Source organism: Ostrea edulis, chromosome 3, assembly GCF_947568905.1.
Source record: "Ostrea edulis chromosome 3, xbOstEdul1.1, whole genome shotgun sequence".
Classification (NCBI taxonomy): domain Eukaryota; kingdom Metazoa; phylum Mollusca; class Bivalvia; order Ostreida; family Ostreidae; genus Ostrea; species Ostrea edulis.
In genome coordinates this window covers 4,161,265-4,182,890 of record NC_079166.1, presented here as the reverse complement: position 1 = coordinate 4,182,890, position 21,626 = coordinate 4,161,265, and the positions used below count along the sequence as shown (strand labels likewise).

At 34.1% G+C, this 21,626-nt stretch overlaps 2 long non-coding RNA genes across 2 annotated transcripts; one reads left to right on the top strand and one right to left on the bottom strand.

The window, feature by feature from the left end:
- Positions 1-4,744: 4,744 nt before the first annotated feature.
- LOC130053136 (uncharacterized) lies at positions 4,745-7,988 on the bottom strand. The gene is made up of 2 exons (XR_008801628.1): positions 7,833-7,988; positions 4,745-6,240 (listed from the first exon to the last, which is right to left on the bottom strand). It is a non-coding gene; the product is annotated as an uncharacterized LOC130053136 (long non-coding RNA).
- A 3,448-nt stretch (positions 7,989-11,436) lies between these two features.
- On the top strand, positions 11,437-15,233 carry LOC130053135 (uncharacterized). Its single transcript, XR_008801627.1, has 3 exons — positions 11,437-11,885; positions 12,844-12,928; positions 13,063-15,233. It is a non-coding gene; the product is annotated as an uncharacterized LOC130053135 (long non-coding RNA).
- The last annotated feature ends 6,393 nt before the right edge of the window (positions 15,234-21,626 follow it).

Here is a 21,626-nt window from a genome sequence, read left to right as displayed (position 1 = left end):
CCCTCGTGTATAATATATGCTAGGCATGATGCAGATACCTACATGATACATTTTTTTTTCATTACCCACTCTGGTACTCTCGCAATGTATAATAAAATATTCGATTCATTTCTAACACATGTATGCAATCCCTTACCTTATCTTTAAATAAATTTGAGTAAATAAATTTAAGTGCGAAACTGTTCCATGCTACCGTGAAACTTGGATTTTGCTTTTTAAACATCAACCAACAATTCTTAATTGTAATTTCTTTTCTTCTTTAAAAAGGGTATTGACATCCCAATATTTAGTGGGGAGTTCCCAGGTATCATCCGCTAGCGACAGTCTACTGACAAATCCAGACATGCATTGGAAGGATGCTGATGTGGAAGACACAGGAACACCTGATCCCAGAACTGTGGCATTTCATTTGGGGTGACAACCTGGCTTTCAGTTGGTATGACTCTTTGAGGTTGAATATAGGGTTAAATCAGTATAAATTTGATTAACATTCAAATAAATCCAGATAATACATTCACAATTGGAATCATGGCATTATGGTACACTGATATGTGTGTACCATTTTACTGGTTTTTTTTGTTTGTTTGTTTGTTTGTTTGTTGTTTTTTTTTTTTGCTGCATAACTAGGGATCGTATACATACAAAATTAGACAAAACAATTTCTAATTAGTTTCTTATTATAAGGTATGACACGTTTTAAGGTATGGTGGCCAATTTTGATTTTATTTGCAATTTTCTTTCAGATATGGGACCCTATTATTCGGAGAACTGAATATTTTATGAAGCTGTCTTTGACAGAAGATTTGGTTTTCTCCATCTGTGTTGCCACCAACCATTATGCTGAGATGGTCATATCTAGGGGAAAGGGTTGCCATATACTTCCCAAGGAAGTTTGCAGCCTCTCACTGAAGAGGAACTGTACAGGTATTACTAGTTTTAAAAACCGATATTGTGACAGTGATTTCGAAGTTGAAAAGAATAATGAAATTCATAGTAAAAAGATTACCTTTACCAAAATTAATCTTGCTGTGAATGTAACTCATTAAATGTGTACTACAATTACCTCTGATAAAATTTCATAAGTAATTAATGCATACTTTTCAGAGGGCCTTGATTATCGAAAACATTTACAGAGTCAATTTGAGTATTCAAAAGCTTTGACAATACATTAGTATTTAGGACTAAGTATTAAGAAATACTTTTTTCCCCCAGATTTTTGTGCATTATATTATACACGCCTGCTGTGAAGTTCCAGTCGATAGACAGATATTGGTCTACGCATGCCCCTGTCGGAACAACTCGTTATCAAGAATTATGTCTAGAAATAGGTTTCAAGAAGATGAATATAAGAACATTTTTGTTAAATATTATGCAAGTACATTTAAATCTAGTGATTGAAAGTAAGTACTTGAACATTCGTTTATGTTGAACTTGGAGAGGAAAAATGGTTAGTACTTTTTGATAACATTTGATAAGGTGTTGTTGCTTAGCAACCAAATATAATTGAATAAAAAAAATAGATTATTTTAGATTAACAATAATTGAAAGATCTTTGTTTTAATGTTGCAATACTTATTCTATTTAATGGAACATAATGGCAAAACGTCATATTATTAGAAAATAATGGACAAGTACATAAAGTACGAAGTTTCCATTTGGTGACCTTTGACCTTAATTCTCTTCATTATATTTTTTGTTAAAAACCTTTTAAAATGATTAAGATCTATTTAAAGATTATTTTTTTAAAATAATGTGACATTTACTGATCATCATGGATTGTAATTACGTTTAAATTGTGTCGAATGGATGCAGAAAGGCAAATTACGGTCAAAATTGTACTTTGAGTGTTGTTACTTAGCAACCAAAAATATTTGTTTGTCAATAAAATTGATTGGTTTGATTTTGTTCTTTTTGTAGTATATTGAAAGGCACATTAGCTCATACATTTAGAATTTCCTATTTTTGGCTCTAATCTAGTGAGAGGGGTCGTAATATATATATTTCAGAGAAAAAAGATTGCAAAAATGTGCACTTATATGACCTTTGACCCCGTAGACCGCTTTGAGGTCATGGGATACCTTGAAAATTTTTATAAGAAATTGTTCCCTGTCCAATTCGTAACAAAATTATTTGTCATATGCCTACCCTAAATCTTTAAATCGATTTAAAAATACTGTCATTTAATCTTTAAAAACCTCTGAAATGTGCCGGTAGAGAAAGGGTTAAACAAGCATTTGATACCTCTGCACCCCGTTGTCGCATTACACAGTTGCTGTTTGCATTCACAATTTCTTTGACATTCTTCTCAATAGTTTGGCTATTGGCAAGGGTTTTTACAGTTATATCCGTACAGACTAGCTTCACAAACTGAATTCAGATATCACAATTAGTTTAACTGATTTTTAAAGTCTCAATATACCTGGCGAATTGCCAATACGAAGCTAAAGTGACCAGGGTTAAAATGTAAATATGTTAAGAGTATTTTATAGAATTTAATTAGTTTCATTGTTATTGATATCTGTATTAATATAGGAAGATGACCATTCTACATTGATCCAGTGCCTTTTTATGGGATTCGAAACTGTGACTGTGAAATGTATGAGAGTTTGACTTCTAGGCGGGCAATTCTACTGCATCTTTGATGTAAAATATCTCGAAAAGGAATCAAGGACCCTATTGCAAATTTGGAGTTGTTGGAAAGTTTAGGAAGTTTGCTGAAAGTTGATATCTGTCATTATACTGGGAATTTTTTTTGGGAGTTGAACTATGTTCAATCTCCCTGGGTCATCACGCACTTTTCTGCGCAGTAATTTGTATTGATTTGTATAGTGGTCGTCAGCGGGGGTCCTGTGTCAGCTGATTTACTCCTAGGTAAATCAACATAAACTTTTATAAACATCCGCCATTAAATAATCCATGTAACTTTTCTGAATAAATCTAATTTTGATAATTGACATGTAAATAAATGCAATGATATTGTATTCAAATCAATTTGAATACAAGATTTCGATCAAATTGATACTGATAGACATAGAAAAATAAAAGATAAGGTTGAAAATTATCGTTTGTAGCACAGCGTCACCTATAAACATTGATAGGGAAACGAACGACAACTGCACACAAGCCCTATTGACACCGTGGCGCGAAATATCGAATATGGTGCGAAACCTTGTGTATGTGTATATATTTGGGTTTTTTTTTAATGTGATACAAAAAATGCTTGATGTTACATGTAGATTGAATTAAAACACGTCATTCCCAGTCAACAACTTTCGATTGGGATCGGAATACGAAATAAAATTTCTTATATCCGGTGGCAAAGTGAAACTGCTTCATGCTTCAAGTTATTGAATTACGTAGTAATTGCACGTTACACATTAGAGAACTGTTCCTTTTAATAAAGAAAGTCACAAAATAGATACAAAATGAGTGTACCTTATTCATTACTGTTACCGAGCTTTCGTCGACTATAATATCGAAATGGCGTGTTTCGCTGCGCTTGATGATCTGACGGTAAGGTCCACATTTTCTACGTGAGTAGTGTGATATTTGTTTATGAATTTTTTAAGCATACATGGTATGTCTCGGCTAGGAATAATGGAAACTTTCTCACCTATGTATGTAAAGACATATTAATCTCTATTTTTAAAAATGTAGAACACTTTTATCAAATGACAATGTTTGAAAACGCTTAGAGCCCCGATGTCAGAATTTCCTTTTCCAAGACATCAATATGTCAAAGGACTAAGACCATGTTTAGCTATATCGGCCCTGTGGTGTGTTAAAAAATAAAGCAGAATTAATTGAAATAAAATTGTTATCATTTGATAATATAATCTTTATACCATCGCGACGTGCCAAGATTTCCCCGCCAAAACGTCAGCTTGTGGAATTCTATACAAGACAAAACCGGTATCGGTCTGGTTTTCTGCAGAAATCTCCACTTTTTTCAAATTTAGTCATATAATTCATATAAAACACGACCTTCGATCCAGAAACTGACTGTAGTCTATCAAAATCTATCAATACAAATAAATTTTGCACGAACGATTTTTTGGATCGAAAGGTGTGCTGTTGATGAATATCAACTTTGAATTAAATCGAGAGCAATCCGGAATTATCTATTTTTGTGAGAGTTGTGGGTATTTTATTAATTATGTTGCTTTGAAAAATTAAAACAACATACTTATGTGGAGTCTACATCATTTCCATGCAGAATACACCCCTATGTGGTGTTTTTATCAAAAGCTATAGAATTTTGATGCGTAAACAAACGAATCTGCTGTCCGACAAATCGGACCTTCAATGCTATAGAAAGTTTTTATTTAGACGACACCAACAGAATTACTAAGATCAAAATGAAAAGAATTTATAGAACATGCATTGATATAACTAAAACTATTGCCGATATATCGAAAGTATAACGTTAACTAGGGCAAGTAAACATATAAAAGATTTTTAAGGGTGTGACGTCATAGATGTCGTGGCTTAGTGGTAGAGAGCCCGTCCTTCAATCGGGAGATCCGGGTTCAATTCCTACCCGTGTCAATATTTTTTTTTTTTTTAATCATACTGTTAACTACATTTTTCTTGGCGTTATTGAAAAATTAATTTCTTTCAAGACACTGAAGATGAAATTATACCTGAATACAAATAAAAATAACAATCACAGAACACCAAGAAAATATGCAAGGATTACAGATTACATTTTTAAAATTCATTGAAAAAAACCAAACCAAAATACTTTATTTTCGGACTTGATTTTATTTCAAAGAATGAACTAGCAAAAGATAATGGAAAGGAAAGTTTTTCCAATGCATCTAATGTACAGAAGAAAAGTCAGAAAAAATGTGAATCCATTAGCTATTCGTCATTTCCTGCAGAGTAAGAACTTTCTTGTTGAAACCACCACATGCTATATTGTGTAGCAAGTGTACACATGTGTGTCACTAAATTCACATCCAACAAAATTGTCACAATCAATCTCGGCCACTTCCTGAGACAAAGTCTCTACAGAGAATTTCAATACCTCTCGACAGAACCAGGCCTGGGGTAATGGTAATTAAATGACAACCAGTTTCAATGTCATGGGGGTGTAATGGACCATTTTTGCATTACAAGTAATGGTAATGTAATGCATACTGTACTGTACATTATTTTTCATTACATTTACACTACTTCAAATATTTGATGATATTTCGAAGATCTAGAATAATTCATTTTATTAGTGATTGACTGAAGCATTTGAAACATTGATGACAATCAAATGCAATGAATAACTTAATAGATATGTTTCCTAACATTGCTGAATATTTTGTGTTCTCATGTTAATGTATAATTAAAAATCATAATACAGAAATAATTTTTCTGTCATTTCTTTAATATCTGACAGTATGTTATGTAAATGTGTAATGTAAATTCACTCTCAAGTAATGTAATACATTATATTTCAAAATAGGAGTAATGGTAATGTGAAATTTTCTAGGTAATGTAAGGCGTTACATTGCTATGTAATTGACCTCAAGCCTGGATAGAACACCTTCTCATGCATATATGCAAGTGCCTTGGACCCAACTTGTCATTTCCTCTTTTGCAAGATTTTCAGCATTTCTTCATAGAGATCATAATTCCAACTGCAAGGTGTCCAAGATGATGAATTGAGACCTGACCAGTGTTTTTGACAATTTGATAACTTTTGACTCTACACTTTTCATCATTCAAAAAGTACATTATGACATTCATAATTCAACCTGCAGATTTTCATTTGAATAATCAAATATGAATTCTTCCAAATAATAACCCCCCCCAAAAAAAACCCACTTTAAAAACCTCCACAGGTATATTTCAAATGACATAGAAGTGCCATGGGTTAATAAGGGTTAAACTTTAGAGTCGACATGTTTCTTCCAAGCAATATAGTCTTGTTTGGATCCAGTTTTTCCAGTTCTGATATAACTGCCTGATACTGTACAATGTAGGTGTCAATCTGGTCCCCCTATTGTGGGAATCTGTTTCCACATAACTGCTGTATAATCTGGTACCTTGCTATTGGCAGGCACAACAAGGAAGCTATTCCTTCAGTGATGTCCAACACTTATCCGCATGTGTCACTGATGCCACTATCATTGATGAATCTGATGGCAGTGATGATAGCATTATTGAGGAGTAGGAATATGGATTCTTGTCAATCTGATTCATGTCACCCTTGCCATCAATTTTTGCTGTACATATTATATCATCCTGAAATTCAAATTACTCCAGTATTATATCATTATCAAAACTATATCATAAATGAAAGGTGAAGATAACAAACAGTGATCAATCTCATAACTCCTACAAGCAATACAAAATAGATAGTTGGGCAAACACGAACCCCTGTATTATAATATTCATATAAAAGTTGTACTTTCATGCCCTCATGTATTTTCATTGATACAGAATTCAGAAAAATTGCATTTATGTATTCGGTGGGAGATTGACATGTCTCCAACTAAACAATAGAGGACAGTTTAGTTACATGTACATTTCTGCATAAATAATTATAAACACAAACATTTCATTTGAATTTGATTCCCCATCTAATAATTTTTGTTGTAGCTAATGTTGATATATTATCTTACTTCACAATTATCAGCAAATTCACAAAATATTTTTGTTTCATACTCTTTCTTGTGGGAGATGTATGGAAAAATTTAATATTCAATAATATAAAGGAGATAAAAAATATATGCTTAAATCATGGTAGTACCCATGAAATTCAACATTCTCTGAGTGATTCTATATCTAATCCCAATGCAGGCATGTAAGTTGTAAGTGTAATTGTTGAAATTAAGTTTGACATGTTTTACAATTTATCTTGAAATATGGCACATTTAAATTATAAAACCAAACTGTTCTTATGATTTTCCTGGCTTAATGGTGCTTTTAAGTATTTAAAAATTATTGAATGTAAAAATCATTCTGACTTTTCTAATCCATGTTTCCGCGTAAGGCCAAAAAATATATATATATGTTAATTGGTTTCCACTTTCTCGACCTACCCTAATTAAAAATTTCTGTTGACCCTAACACATTTTTTTCTATTCTCACAGATTTTGCAAATGTCATCACTACAACAAGAATATATTTATTGACTTATGAAGTTATTTATTATGCACTAATACCAGACAGATTCCAAACCACAGAAACAGTTTTTGTTTACAGTAAATTGAAGAAATGTATTGATTCATCATATAACTTTTATTTGATTACTAAATAATCACTAAGTTAAGTTTAAACATAGTAGAATACTAGAATACCAAATCATTCGAAAATTATTCAACCTATAACCCCCCCACAGGCCTACATGTTACCCCAGAGACATATACCATTATGGAAATATACATCTATATACAATTATGTCTCTTTAACCTATACAAATACTTTTTAGACCATACAATGATACATGGAAAGTTCAAAGTGTGAAGTGAGTCAAACATCATGTAAGAAAATTCAAATAGACCCGAGAAGGTCATGCACTTGGAATTGAAAATGGCATGATCGTGAAACAGCTGATTTTTCTGATCAGCTGATATACATACAATTTTAAATCTTAACAATATATAATTATAATAGATAAACAATAAATATATGTTGACAACAGTTAACAGATTTGTTGTGGGATTTCCAACAGCCCAATGCGTGAATATTATGTGTTTGTCAACACACCACAGGCGCACCATACTATTCGTTCCATGCGACTTGTTTATTATTTTTAAGAGCAATTGGTACACCTATTTGGTTATACAGTTTAACGAGTAGAGGTGAAGTATATTCATATTTCTAAAACTTACGTTGAAATGCGATGAGTACATCCTCTGCAACTTCCACGAACAGCACAAACAGGCTAACGGCGCGGCGTGTGAAAATGGCCGAATGAAGGCAGGATTGAAAAATATGGTGTGCCATTCGGGCTATAAGTAAAATAACCTTATTGCGTATTTTGAAAGAAAATTTCTTTTTCAAGATCTTATTATATATTAAACTGCTCATTGCATAATTATGTTTTACAATACGTTACCACTTCTAATAATATATAGCGACGTTGTATGACGCAATCTTACAAAGTAGAGCAAATTATAGGATTTATACTAGTAATGTAAACCTAAAAATAGTGTTCTTTCACGAACTCTACGTATAAAAACCAGTACATTATAGGAAAAGAACATGTTAGAGGATATTTCTAACAAAAAATTATTCACTTTGGACGTTAGGCCGAATTTTGATAAACATGGTCTTAGTCCTTCATTATCCTTTTTGAATAGTATGTACCATATTTTGTACCAGTTATCCATTTTGAATCCCCTATTACAATGGGATTTTGCTGCACTCTGTAATGTTTGAGTGGATGTCATGAGTGTGTCAAACAGAAATTTTAAGAGCATGGGATAAGGTGCTGCCATGTTTTACTTCACTATCAAAGTTTAACCCAGTTGCCACAATGTTGAATTTATGCTGCAAAAAGGATTGGAAATTGCTCTGGTCAAAACACATTGTTTATTTGTCTACAGATGAAAGAGACATGAGGATTCTCCCTCACAAACTGAAAAAAAAAAGTTATGGATCTTGTACATGTATAGTTTATTAATCACTATAGATTTCCAGCATCACAAGTCTGATTCCACTATATGCTTTCCATACTGTCAGGTTCATTCACCCCCTGTTTGAGCCACAGTATAATATCCCAAATACCTTGGCAATAAATAACATTATTTGACTAGTGTTTCATTTTTAGCGGAGTTGCGATGAAGTCGAACTCGGCATATGATCTGATGAAGTGCCTTTGGGCGGGCAGGCGGGTACGCATCAACATTTCATTTCCGCACCATAGCTCTTGAGCAAATTATAGGATCTCATTCAAACTTAGATGGATTGTCACCCTCAGTAAGATGAGGAAGCCTATCAATTCTGGGGTCAATAGGTCAAAGGTCAAGGTCACTGGCTATAAATAGACTGAAATTTGGAGAAAATTTTGTTTTCTGCACTATAATTTTTTAACAAATGATAGGATCTCAATTAAACTTAGCTGCAGAACTGTAGCTCTCTGAAAAAATATTTTGACATAACAGAGAGCTACAGAGCCACCCCTTATAAAAACCTTCGATTTACGGCGCACAAGAAGCTGCGCACGGTTGAGGCCTTATATCGTTGTATTCTTGAGTTGCTGTCTCATAAATTTAATATCAAAAAATTCTTAACATATTTCCCTACTATACTTGTGTCTAAACATACCTTCAAATATTCATTAAAGCCCCATACGACCTGAAAACTCCCAGCTTCAAATGATTTCGTTTGTTGATGTAGCCATGTTAGGTAGCCGGTCAATTCGATTCCTGGTTAATTTCCATACTTGCACAATAACGTCTAGATGTGAACTAATATCCCCACAAATATTTCAGCTAAATATTTTAAATAATATATCACCCCAGTGCCTTTAAATAATAATTATTCAAATAGCTAAACTCACGGCAATGCGGCTTTCATTAGTCTGGTCCGGTCTCCATCCCTGCCACACGAGTGTTAAGGACTTTAGTAGCATTTTCATGAATCAAGAGCTTATTTTACCTTTAGAAAAACTTTATTTTTTAATTTCTATAAATTATTCCTATTGATAATAAATGAAGAGCGAATACATAACATATAACGAATTTTATGAATATATACTAACAGCAACAGGGTACGAATTGACCGGCTACCTAACATGGCTACATCAACAAACGAAATCATTTGAAGCTGGGAATTTTCAGGTCGTATGGGGCTTTAATGAATATTTGAAGATATGTTTAGACACAAGTATAGTAGGAAAATATGTTAAGAATTTTTTGATATTAAATTTATGAGACAGCAACTCAAGAATACAACGATATAAGGCCTCAACCGTGCGCAGCTTTTTGTGCGCCGTAAATCGAAGGTTTTTATAAGGGGTGGCTCTGTAGCTCTCTGTTATGTCAAAATATTTTTTCAGAGAGCTACAGTTCTGTAGCTAAATTAAACTTAGATGGATTATCGCCCTTGATGAGACAAAGAAGCCTATTGATTTTGGTCAAGGGTTAAAGGTCAAGGTCACAAAGGATTTAAGTCGACTGACATTTATGTACGCAAAATTTTGCTCCCTGCTTGATAATTCTTGAAAACTTTTCTGCCGGTTCCCTCTATGCCCATTCCTTGCGCAACTCGGCTTGTGCATTTCCGATGCCCGACAATTTTAAATTTTTTTGCATTTCATTTATTTTGAGTTATTATACAATTATTTACCATTCCATTGATCCTCTACAGGACTGTAGGGGAAGTTTCTAGTATACCGGTCCCCAGAAGTACGCGACTGTGCATGAACAGTTATTTCCCTTGCCGTTGCTAAGCGGAATGTAAACACGCCGCCATTTGCATTTTCGCCTCGGATGCTGAGCAATGAAAATCGTGCGATAAAAATAAAAGTCCGACGGCGTTTGAGTATACTAAGTGGGGGCTTGAGGGCGGTAGCCCCCGACAAGTCAAATGTAGTTAAAATTGTCTTACCTTACAACATAAAGTCATCTATAAGCTGTTGTTTGCATTAATCAGATCAATGCACGCCAAGTAGATTCTATAGTATTGGTGTGTGCCCCAAGTTTATAATTATAGTTGTACCGGGCTGTATCTTGGTTTTTATTATTTCAAGCAAAGTTTCTCGTGTTCGATCTACCACTGTTGTAAACAAGCACCTTTTCGTCTCCCTTCTAGTGCCTCCAAAAACCCAGACACCGTCCACTTTCCGTCCCTTGTGAAATTTTCTTTTACCAAATTTCGTCAATTTCAAAAAAAAAAAAAAAAAAAAAAAAAAAAAATTCCCACTCCTCCTATTTTTTCTGAATTCTTCTCTTAAATATGCATACACTTCTCTGGAATAATTATACCAATCAACAACAGTTTGACTTGCAATTTCAAGTTCGTGTCTCACGAAACGTTTACTAGCTTTGTATACCCAGAAATATGTTATTAACAGAACCTTTTAAAGCGTTAATTTGTGCTTTTCAAACCAGCTACCAGTCCTGATGGAAATTTTGGTTAGAACATCTTCATATAAATCCGTCGCTTTAATCCAAATTTCCCGTTGCCACAGCTGCCACAGATTTTGCCGTCCAAATTTATCAAAACTGATAATCCTAGTGAATCAGCTCTCTTGCATCAGCACAAATAAAAAAAAATCACTTTTAGAGGCATTTTCATCGCAAATCAGCTGTTCAGTTTGTTTACATCAACACCAGTGACGTCGTATCATGCAAATTTTCATGAGAATTACGTATACAAAGCGCACGTGACCCTTTTGCTCAACAACGGATTCCATTTATTTTGGAACAAAAAATGTACGTCTTCTTGCATTATTTTTCATTTCGGATTTAAAAAACTGATTTAAGGTAGAGACCGATAGCAACCACGTGATCAGTAAAAATCGTGTATTTTCACGTGAAATTATTTTTCGGAATTCCGTACATCGCCATAGAGTAGTTGAAAAACAAAAAGGGGTTCCGAAAGTACAAGTTCCTGTGACTGAATCGATGATTGAGAGGGTCGTCTCGACGAAAGATATAGAAATTTGGCCATAGTTTAGATTAGGAATACGTCAATGTAATAATAGTGGACTACATGTTTCGTCCGTGCAGAATGGCACTTTTTACCTCACGAAATTCACCACCATGCATAGCTGCGCTACGTAAACAAAGTTGTTGATGTAGCGTGATCGTGGTGTCCGAGTGCTGCGAGTTTCAATACTGTTTATGTAGTCATTGAGAGTTTAAACAAAGTTTCTTCTGAGAAGAGGAATTCGATGGATGCATTCAACGTGGACAACGAAATCATAATTTCGTTTGGTAAGTGAAAAAAATGGCAAATTGAATTTGTATTCAACCCACTTTTCCTCTGCTATTTCACAACGCGATTTTATAATAACATCTATAAACGCACAATTTGGAGCTGTTTCATTTTTTGTGCATTTATGTATTCCATATGTGCCCAAAATATAACTCCTACATGTGCATGTAATTGTAAATGGATGTCATGTATATGCCAGATTTGAAAACAAAATAGGGCTCTCACAAGTTGGGGGGGGGGGGGGGTGGGGGGTGTTGCACTAAAATTCTATTTGGTATAAATAATAGTACTTCTAGTATCTTGAAATTTCATTGACCTAAGAGATATTTCAAATCTGGGGTTTCATGTTTCATGCAAGCATGTAGGTCTACAAAACTTTATTTAAAATATTTGTAAAATCACAAGCCCCCCTCATAGGCAAATAAATGTATTGTATGAAAATAAGATATGGATGTCCTTCTCTTGACCCACACTCCGTAAAGGAGACAGGTCTGATAAATCTAGAGTTAACTTGTTTTGATATTATTAGAATGAACTGGCAGTTTATGAAAACATATCTGTCATCTCATATTGTAATATGATAATTATGATGTTTATTCACCTCATTAAGGACCCGGGGGTGGGAGGGTATGTACAGTTTAAATAGAAGGTAACTATAACAATATGAAATAAATAGCAATCATGCAGATGTACTACTACTGCAAGAGTTCACATTGCTGCACTGCACACATTTAACATACATGTAGTGTTACATATGTAATACTGATTTCAGACAAGATTTTAAAAATTAACATAATAAAATACATGTTATGTGTGTAATTTTCAATATATCAGCATTTTAAAGTTCACTAAACATGCATTGAGACACACGATTTTAAAATTGACATTGTCTGACACAGTATAATTAATGATTAATACTGACTGTGCAAATATTAATTATGATGATTTTTTTCTAAGCATCATCCTAAGGACCAGTGCAAGTTGAAATGGGCTTCCAGCCAACAACTTCAACAGCAATTTGCCATGAAAATCAGCAAGAAAGGTACAATATTTTCTATCTTAGTAAGATAGAATTTTTCATTTTAACACCAGACATTTATAAAGACAATTCTTAGTATATTAGATATTCATCTTTTTTTCAATATTTGAATATACAGAATATATTTTTTATAACAGGTACTTCATTTACATTGATGATGTCATATCCCCTGGACCCCACAACTTCACAGGTTACAGAGAAAATTCAAGAACTTCTGCAAAATGTGGGACTTGGATAGAATCAATAATGTATTTGTGAGCCCAGAGCAATGGATATATTGTGCAACATACTAAAGTGTGAATTTAATGGAAAACAAGTACATGTACTCATGTATTACATGTCTTTTTTAAAGACAATAATATTGTATAAATATAGAGGAAGTGTCATTGTTGATTATTCTAAGTTTTTGATATATCAAAATCAGTAAACATTTCTAAATGAAAATAAAATACCAATTTTATAACTTTAATCAATGTGTTTGAATTTCTCATTTTCTAACCCCCCCCCCCCCCCCCCCCCCCGTTACACACACTCAGTGCATATATACTGCCAAACGCTCAGCATCAGGTGTGAATGTCACTGGTCCTCGGAGATGACCATCAAAACGGATGCCCAGTGTCACAGTAGATGTGGCACGCTAAAGAACCCTCACTGCTCAATGGCCGTAAGCGCCGAGCAAAGGCCTAAATTTAAAGCCGTTCACCGGTCTTGGTAACGTCTCCATATGAGTAAAAAATTCTCGAGAGAGACGTTAAACAAGATACAATCAATCCATGGGTCGATTGGGTGGAAATCTTTCCATTGATATTAAATATAAAGTTGTTATTTAAACATATTTGGTGCACTATGCTGTATAATCATATCAATTTCTTATAATAGGTAATCGTGTCTGGTTATTATAAAAAAAATGTATGAAAAATAACTAAATATTAATGCAATCATTGTGAGTGCAAAAAGGTCAATCGCAAGAGCACATACATAAATGCATTGGCGGATATAGTGGGTGGGGTGGGGGGCAACCGGCGCGAGCCCCCCTAAAATTTTCAAGTTTAAAGTAAATCGTGGTCTCTTGTTTAGAGAAATATATACGATAAAAGAATCCATAATTTCCTCCACTCTCAGAGAAATAAATGTCTGACAAAATCTTTTGATTTATTGAATTACTTTTAGTGGGAGAACGGCTACTTTTTCCAAAAACCCTTAAAATTTGCGTTATTTTATTAATTTCACCTTATTAAAAATGACAGAAAATAATAAAAATGACTACATAGGAGACATATTTTAAGCCCTAAAAAATCTGTAAAATCCAGGAGTTTCTGGGGAATCGCACCCCCCCCCCCCCCTTTCAAGGCGGCCCCCAGACCCCTGCCTCATACAGTTGCACCCCCCTCCCAACTTCAATTCCTGATCCGCCCCTGAAATAGCTTATAGAAACCTTCTTATTGTCATGTTCAATTTTCAAAGAGGTAATTTGGGAATGCTTAAACATTCTAAGTTATAAAAAGGTCAGTAGTTTATCTCTGCTGGCTGAATCTTTCTTCTCAATGCACCGAGTGCATATTCATGACGTCTATGTTCCTGCTCATTCTTTCTCCTCCATACCATGCAGTATATTAAAGGGGTTGGGATGTAATGGAGACATTTGTTTTAACAAATATAAATTGTATTTCAATTTTTTGTGGGGATTTTTATTTGAGAAAACTCTTAATATTAATCATCAAATATGATGACGTATGATAAATCTATATTCTGAGTGTAAGTGCACAAAGGTCAACAACGAGAACTACAACAAAATATAAGCTAAAATTTGAAATACATACTTTCTGTATTATATTTATTAATTTAAAAAAGGTATTACAAAGAATCTTCGAATTTCAGCAAGCTGTTTTTGATGGATTGTTTACAACATCTTTTAATAACCCTTTTTCTTACGAAAATGTGTAGTTTGTTAAAATGGGGTGGGGTTAGGAATTTTTTGCTAGTTCCATATTGAACCCCATTATGGTGTATAATTTTTTTCATATATTTTACTTACTAATAGACTGACCACTTAATGAAATAAAATAAGAAATTTGATGGGTAATTTTTTTGCAGCTTAAGCAAAGGTATGACCCTGTGTGCAAATATTGTGCACTGTTTTAAGGTAATTGGCCAATGTAGCTCTGTTGAAGTAATGTTGTTGCATGTTAATAATGATTGCTGAACTTGAAATTGATGTGTAATATACAATTATGTGAAAGGTTGTTTGGAACCATATATGACAAGTTATGATCCTTTTTACAATAAAAATGTTATAGCTCTATTTGTATATTGCTCTCTACTTATTTTTCTTCACTTTTTACGCTTTACAAGGACTAAAGAAGGTGTTGTTAAAATCGCCATACTTCTCAAAAACAAGGTCGATTACCTACATTGATTTTTTATTATGTTTTATATCGAAGCTTCATCATAAACATATATCAAAATAAAAAAAATTCAATGGTTAATTTTTTTAGCATCAACCTATCAATCTCTACCTTAAAAAACAGTTTTTTAAACTTCATTTTTAACAAGGAATTCGAATTTGGGGTTATTTTTGTGATTTTTTTCCGTTTTAGCGATTTTACTGATCGCTAACGCGATCGTATATATATACTAAACCGCCTTCGGCGGCACACATTTTAGCGCCTTATTTTGGGGACCGGTATACTAGAAGTGTTCCGACTGTAGTATACTCAGGTGACAGTTTAGCATATTGGACTACCTTTTCAAGTAATGAATCCTTAGAATTACCTATAACTAGGATTAAACTTGAATGTATATATACAGGGGAAAAACTTCTTCATAACTGCAAGGCATTGATAACCATATTGATTTGAATGTTTGGGCCATAATATGTGGTCACATTTTTCATGAGAATATAAAGGGGTGAAATTCTAGAAAACAACAACACGACTTCAGTTACTCGAGGAGCGTTGTGGCCCATGGGCCTTCCATTATCCATGTTTGCTGTTGTAACGCTTTGAAACAACAACAGTTGATTTGTATCTAAAATCATGATAATATTCAGTCATTTATCCCCCTACCTTTCCAGTACTATCTTTTCTAACTGAATTTCCACAATGTTCAACTCCCACGAGTACTTTAAGTACTTTGATTTGAATTAGGAGGGGTTGAAAATTGGTATATTTTCCTCATTTTTGTTGCTTTTTTACTTCCACGATGGCAGGTGCCTGAGTGTATCTCCACCCATTCCAGGCGAGAATCAGATGTCATGATGGACCTTTAAAATCTTTCACATGTGTACTTTCAAGAACCATATACATTATTTTTGAAAATTGGTTACCATAGTAATAAAATCTGAAAATTAAAACATTGGCTTCTGAAGGCGAATTTTTCTCCATTTCCTGGTAGTTTGAGTCCTAAGCATGATACTTTATTAGGACATTTTGTCTATAGAGGCGCTGGGAATATTAATTAATCAAATTACCCCCAAACGTTTCGAAGAGAACATTATATCGCATAAAACACCCATGGCAATATTACCTGATCCCACCTCTGGTGTGTCCAGGGGTCCGTGTTTGCCCAACTATCTATTTTGTATTGCTGGTAGGAGTTATGAGATTGATCACTGTTCGTTATCTTCACCTTGCATTTGAGGAAAAAAATTGACCAGCAATTTTGATATATTTTCAAATCTTACGAAAAACAAATTTAACAACACAACAGTAGGATATAGATGCGAATGACAAGAATTAAAAACAAAATATATAAATCAAAAACATTTTAAAATGTACACGAATTGATTAAGATTGATTGATTGATTGACGTTTTCCGCCACATCCAACAATTGTTCAGTTATATGATGGCGCCCAGTTTTTATTGGTGAAAGAGAGAACCCAGATACAATGTACCTGGGATGAGACTACCGACCTTCTGCAAGTAAACTGGGAAAAAGTCATTAAAATATAACCTATAAGAAAATCATTAAGATATGACCTTTAAGAAATTCATGCTATGGTACCTTCTTTGTTTTGACATCAGGAGAACAGTATGTGGTATATCTAAAGAATATGATTTCTCCTAAATATCAGTCAAATTGGAAATTAACACCGTTTCATCGGTAGAAAATTTGTAAATTCTCGTTATTTTGCATTAGATACCTTGCATACCTCACTATGTTTAATCAACACAATATAAGTACCTTTTTCACATTCTCCACAACCATGCTGACGATGACAATAATGTATACTGCAGTTACAAATAAACTGACAGTCCTTCCCGAATGCAGGATACGGACATGGCCTAGAGCAGTTAGGTCCATGAAACCCGATATCGCACGCTGTTTAAGATAAAGAATTTCTTCAAGCTTCATTCATCATTCCACAACGTCAGTATTGAATCATTGTGACCGTGTAATACATACATGTATAGGTCTTTAGAAGTTTATTCCAAACGAATCGAGCGCAACAAACTGATCGGTTTGCCCTAAAATATTAAAAAGGTAGTGACTGCAAATCATGTGTTTGTTTTGGTCTTTTCAATTCCGTCACACTTACACTAAAACGTTACCAGTATTGAAAAGAGTGGTACAATTTAGACTTATTCATGTTGCTTTGGACCACAGCGACGGGTATATAACGTGTCAACGTCTGCTGCACGGGGGTTTAAAGTCCTGTTCGATACACCAGTGACTACTATTTCTATATGGGAGCAGTTCACGATGGAGTAGACACTGTCATGATTGCCTCTTAAGTTTGATGTAGGCCAATGTACGATCGAGATTGAGTCTCGTAGGGATCCGGGTTAGAATAGGTCCTCACTGCCCCTTGCTTGTTGTAAGGCGATCCTACGGATGAGACCGCAAAAACCGAGGTCCTGTGTCACAGTAGGTGTGGAACTCTACAGATCCCTAACTGCTCAAAGGCCATAAGCGAAGAGCATAAGCCTGATTTTTGCAGCCCTTCACTGGCAGTGGTGAGGTCTTCATATTGGTGAACTATTTTCGAGATGGACATTAAACAATATCAAAACAATCAATCAAGTTATAATCCCGGTCATGAAATGAACACCAACAACTAATGAAATGCTAATTAAACCACATCTAAAACGCAACACATGGATGTCCGATGATTCGTGTTTTCCCACCTCTCTATATTGAACCCGATCATGAAACGAACACTAACCACTAATGTTATGCAAATTAAAGCACATTTAAGGAAGTTAGCTCCTGAGCTTTTGAGTACAACTGCGCAGGATGCTACAACTAAGTTCTGGTTCAATACTGATCCCATTGGTGCAAACACATTACACATTTATTGCTGAACCCTATCCAGTTGATTTTTTTTATTGCAATTCAAATTTTGAAAGGGTTTTGCAAGGACTATATTTTGTGGCGGAAGGATTCATTAATCAAAAAGTTCTAATTCTGCATGATATTACAGTTTCAGTTTCATCCAATGTATCGTCTATTTTTATACTCCTATACATGTATTTCAGTTTTATGATTTATGATATAGGTAGTTGAGACTTGGAACTAGTTCAAATGTTGTAGTTTATTAACTAACAACTCAACTGTATGACAAACGGGATGATTTCAGCTTCTCCATCGTCAACTTCCCACATTTATGTAGCAATATTCCATTATCACCTGCATATGGTGTTTATATATCTCAACTGATTCGATATGCAAGAGCTTGTTCTGGGTATAGTCAGTTTTGAAATCGAGGTAAGCTACTGACAAACAAGTTGATGGTACAGGGATTTCAACAGTCTCGATTGAAGTCAGCATTTCGCAAATTCTATGGTCGTTATAACGATCTAGTTCGTCAATACAACCTCGCATTGGGTCAAATGCTGTCTGACGTGTTTCATACCGATTTTTAAGCCGTTCTTGGCACACTGATTTTGACTGCGGATAACTCCGTTTACCTGATCAGGATATAGGGCTCACGGCGGGTGTGACCGGTCAACAGGGGATGCTTACTCCTCCTAGGCACCTGATCCCACCTCTGGTGTGTCCAGGGGTCCGTGTTTGCCCAACTATCTATTTTGTATTGCTTGTAGGAGTTATGAGATTGATCACTGTTCGTTATTTTCACCTTGCATCTTAAAACAGTTTTAATTAATTTACTCGAAATTTTGTATAAGAATTCAGTATTTTTGCCAATAATTCATAAATTTGATCTCCAACCCCCACTTTTTTAAATTGCATTTTAAATTGTAAGACCAGATCTTGAAAATCGTATAAAATTTTAGAAATTGACATTGCTCCTATTATGTCCTTTTAAACTATCAATATTGATGTCATGAAGTTTTTCGTGTATGAAGTGCAAAAAGGTCATTATTTATTTCGATTACTAGTATTCATTTATTTATTTTTATCTGTAGTGTTAGAAGACATGTGTATGTATCTATTTTATGTAATTATTGATTTGTGTTGCTTGTGTTGTGTTGACACCGACAGAAATATCAAGTTTAATTAAATAAATTTTAAGTGCAAAAAAGTCATGTTTAGAACACTATTTCTCACATTATCACCAGTGTGAGATCGACTTTACCCATGCGAGACAGCCATGTGAGATTATTCTGTCTCACACTGCTGCGACGTCATTTGATTGTGACGTCATATATTTTCTATGATTTACGTTACACGGTGAAGATTTACGTTACACGGTGAAGTAAAATATTTTGCATTGTTTTCTTTAAATTTTAATGTAGTATACTTTCTGATGGACAACCTTGGGTTTTTTAGTTTACACTTACAGTGTAAACCATTTTCGGGTATGATCTTTCTGTCTATCTAATTAGTTTTTGCATTGAAGTTCAAATGAGGATTTTCATAATTTAAAATTTTCTCATAGCTCATAAATCTATGCACTAAACTGTAGGTAAAATGCGAGAAAAATAATCCTTCATTATTTACTTGTGTGGGATAGGGAAATCCCACCTCTGGAACAAGATTTGCCGTCTAGGACTCGGCACAGCCTCGTCCTAGACTGCGAATCTTGTCCCCTCGGTGGGATTTCCCTATCCCACACTCGTACTAATGAAGGATTCTATTAATCTCATTAACAAGCGTTGCAACCCCAGTTATTCTTTTTAATTTTCTAATCCTCCTTCAATGTAGAAATAAAAAATACACTTCCCAAAAAATTGACATAACTCCAAATATCAGTTGCGAACCTCTTTAAAACGTAATACATGGATTTCCAATATTCCGTGTTTTCCCACCTCTCTATTTTGTATTCCTGATAAGAGTTGTGAGATTAATCACTGTTCGTTATCTTCACATTTCATGTAATTTATGTCACTCATAAAATATATTTTGTTAAAAGTTAAACATCAATCATGACATAATCATATCCATGAAAACCTGGATATCAACTAACTGGAAATTATATTGAATGATGATTTCTGCATATAAATTAACTTAATTGCACTCTTTAGTTTCTTGAGAAATTTCGCTAAGAATATTCTCTATATTCTTGTGTCTAATATTAATCCCCTTCTGTATCCTGATTTATCTGGTTATGGTGTTAGCAAACCATAAATCTACAAGCCATCTACTTGCACCTAATTTTGAGTGATGTACCATGGTATTCTAAAAGATATTTCTAGACATTGTTTTCAATACTCCTTGACAAAACTGAAACGTTCTTTTCTTACCACTTTAAGTCTTCGGAATAACGGTGGGAACAAATGCTACTCGAGTATATTAACAAAGTTATCTCAAATATCCTGATGCTTATGTAAAACTTATACGGTACCAAATTATATAATAACTACTGCCAGATTGTGTCACAATGAGACGACATTCAGAGGAGTTGCCTATTTCAATTTGATTAACAAATATTCACACGAACATTGAACATCAACAAAACAATTTAAAGGAACTGTACATTATAATATAAAATTTAAAATCCCGCCTGTGCATGGTTCTATGAGAACTCCTGCGGCCACACAGTGGATACATCTTAATTTAAAGTATATAAATTTATTTATTTAATATTTTGCTGTGCATGGGATGCATCCTTGTGGTGATCAAGTGGAAGGTTTTTAAAATATTTTCCTCCCCGTGTCTTTGTACATTCTTAGACTTTACTTTGATCTCCGTCTAGCTCTCGAGATTATGATATGAACATATCAAAAAATTCATTGTTCGCGGCAACTTTCACAAAAATGATGCTTTAAACACACGTTGATGCTTTGCAGATAATTGATCGTTTCCTGTCGGCATTGAGTGGTTCTTTATTAGAGAATACTTGAATTGCCTTTATCAATGGATGCGTTATGTCCAGATTACTTTGTCTTTCTTCAGAGGAAAATAGAGTACAAGAACAGTGTATACACAGGCAGTTGACGAAGTTTGATCAGGAAGTCTCACTTGACCTTGAGCACTAATTGTTTAATAAATAATGCATAGTTTCAAATGAATAGTAAAACATCTTTTACATGTGAATCTGCTAATACTTAAAAATAATGATAATTTATCCTCTACTTACCCTCTACAATTTGGTAATCCAGAGACCTTCATCTGTTCGAAGAGAATACACATTATCGAGCATTTTATAAGGTGGTTTAAAATCATTCTGCAGTTATATCAACTGATTGAAATATAGTTTAAAAGCAGGTAGGATAAAACACTGAATGTGTTCCCGTAGAAAATAATGCACACGTTACTCAAATTACTCACTGTTTTTTCCCGTTCCAGTATTATGCC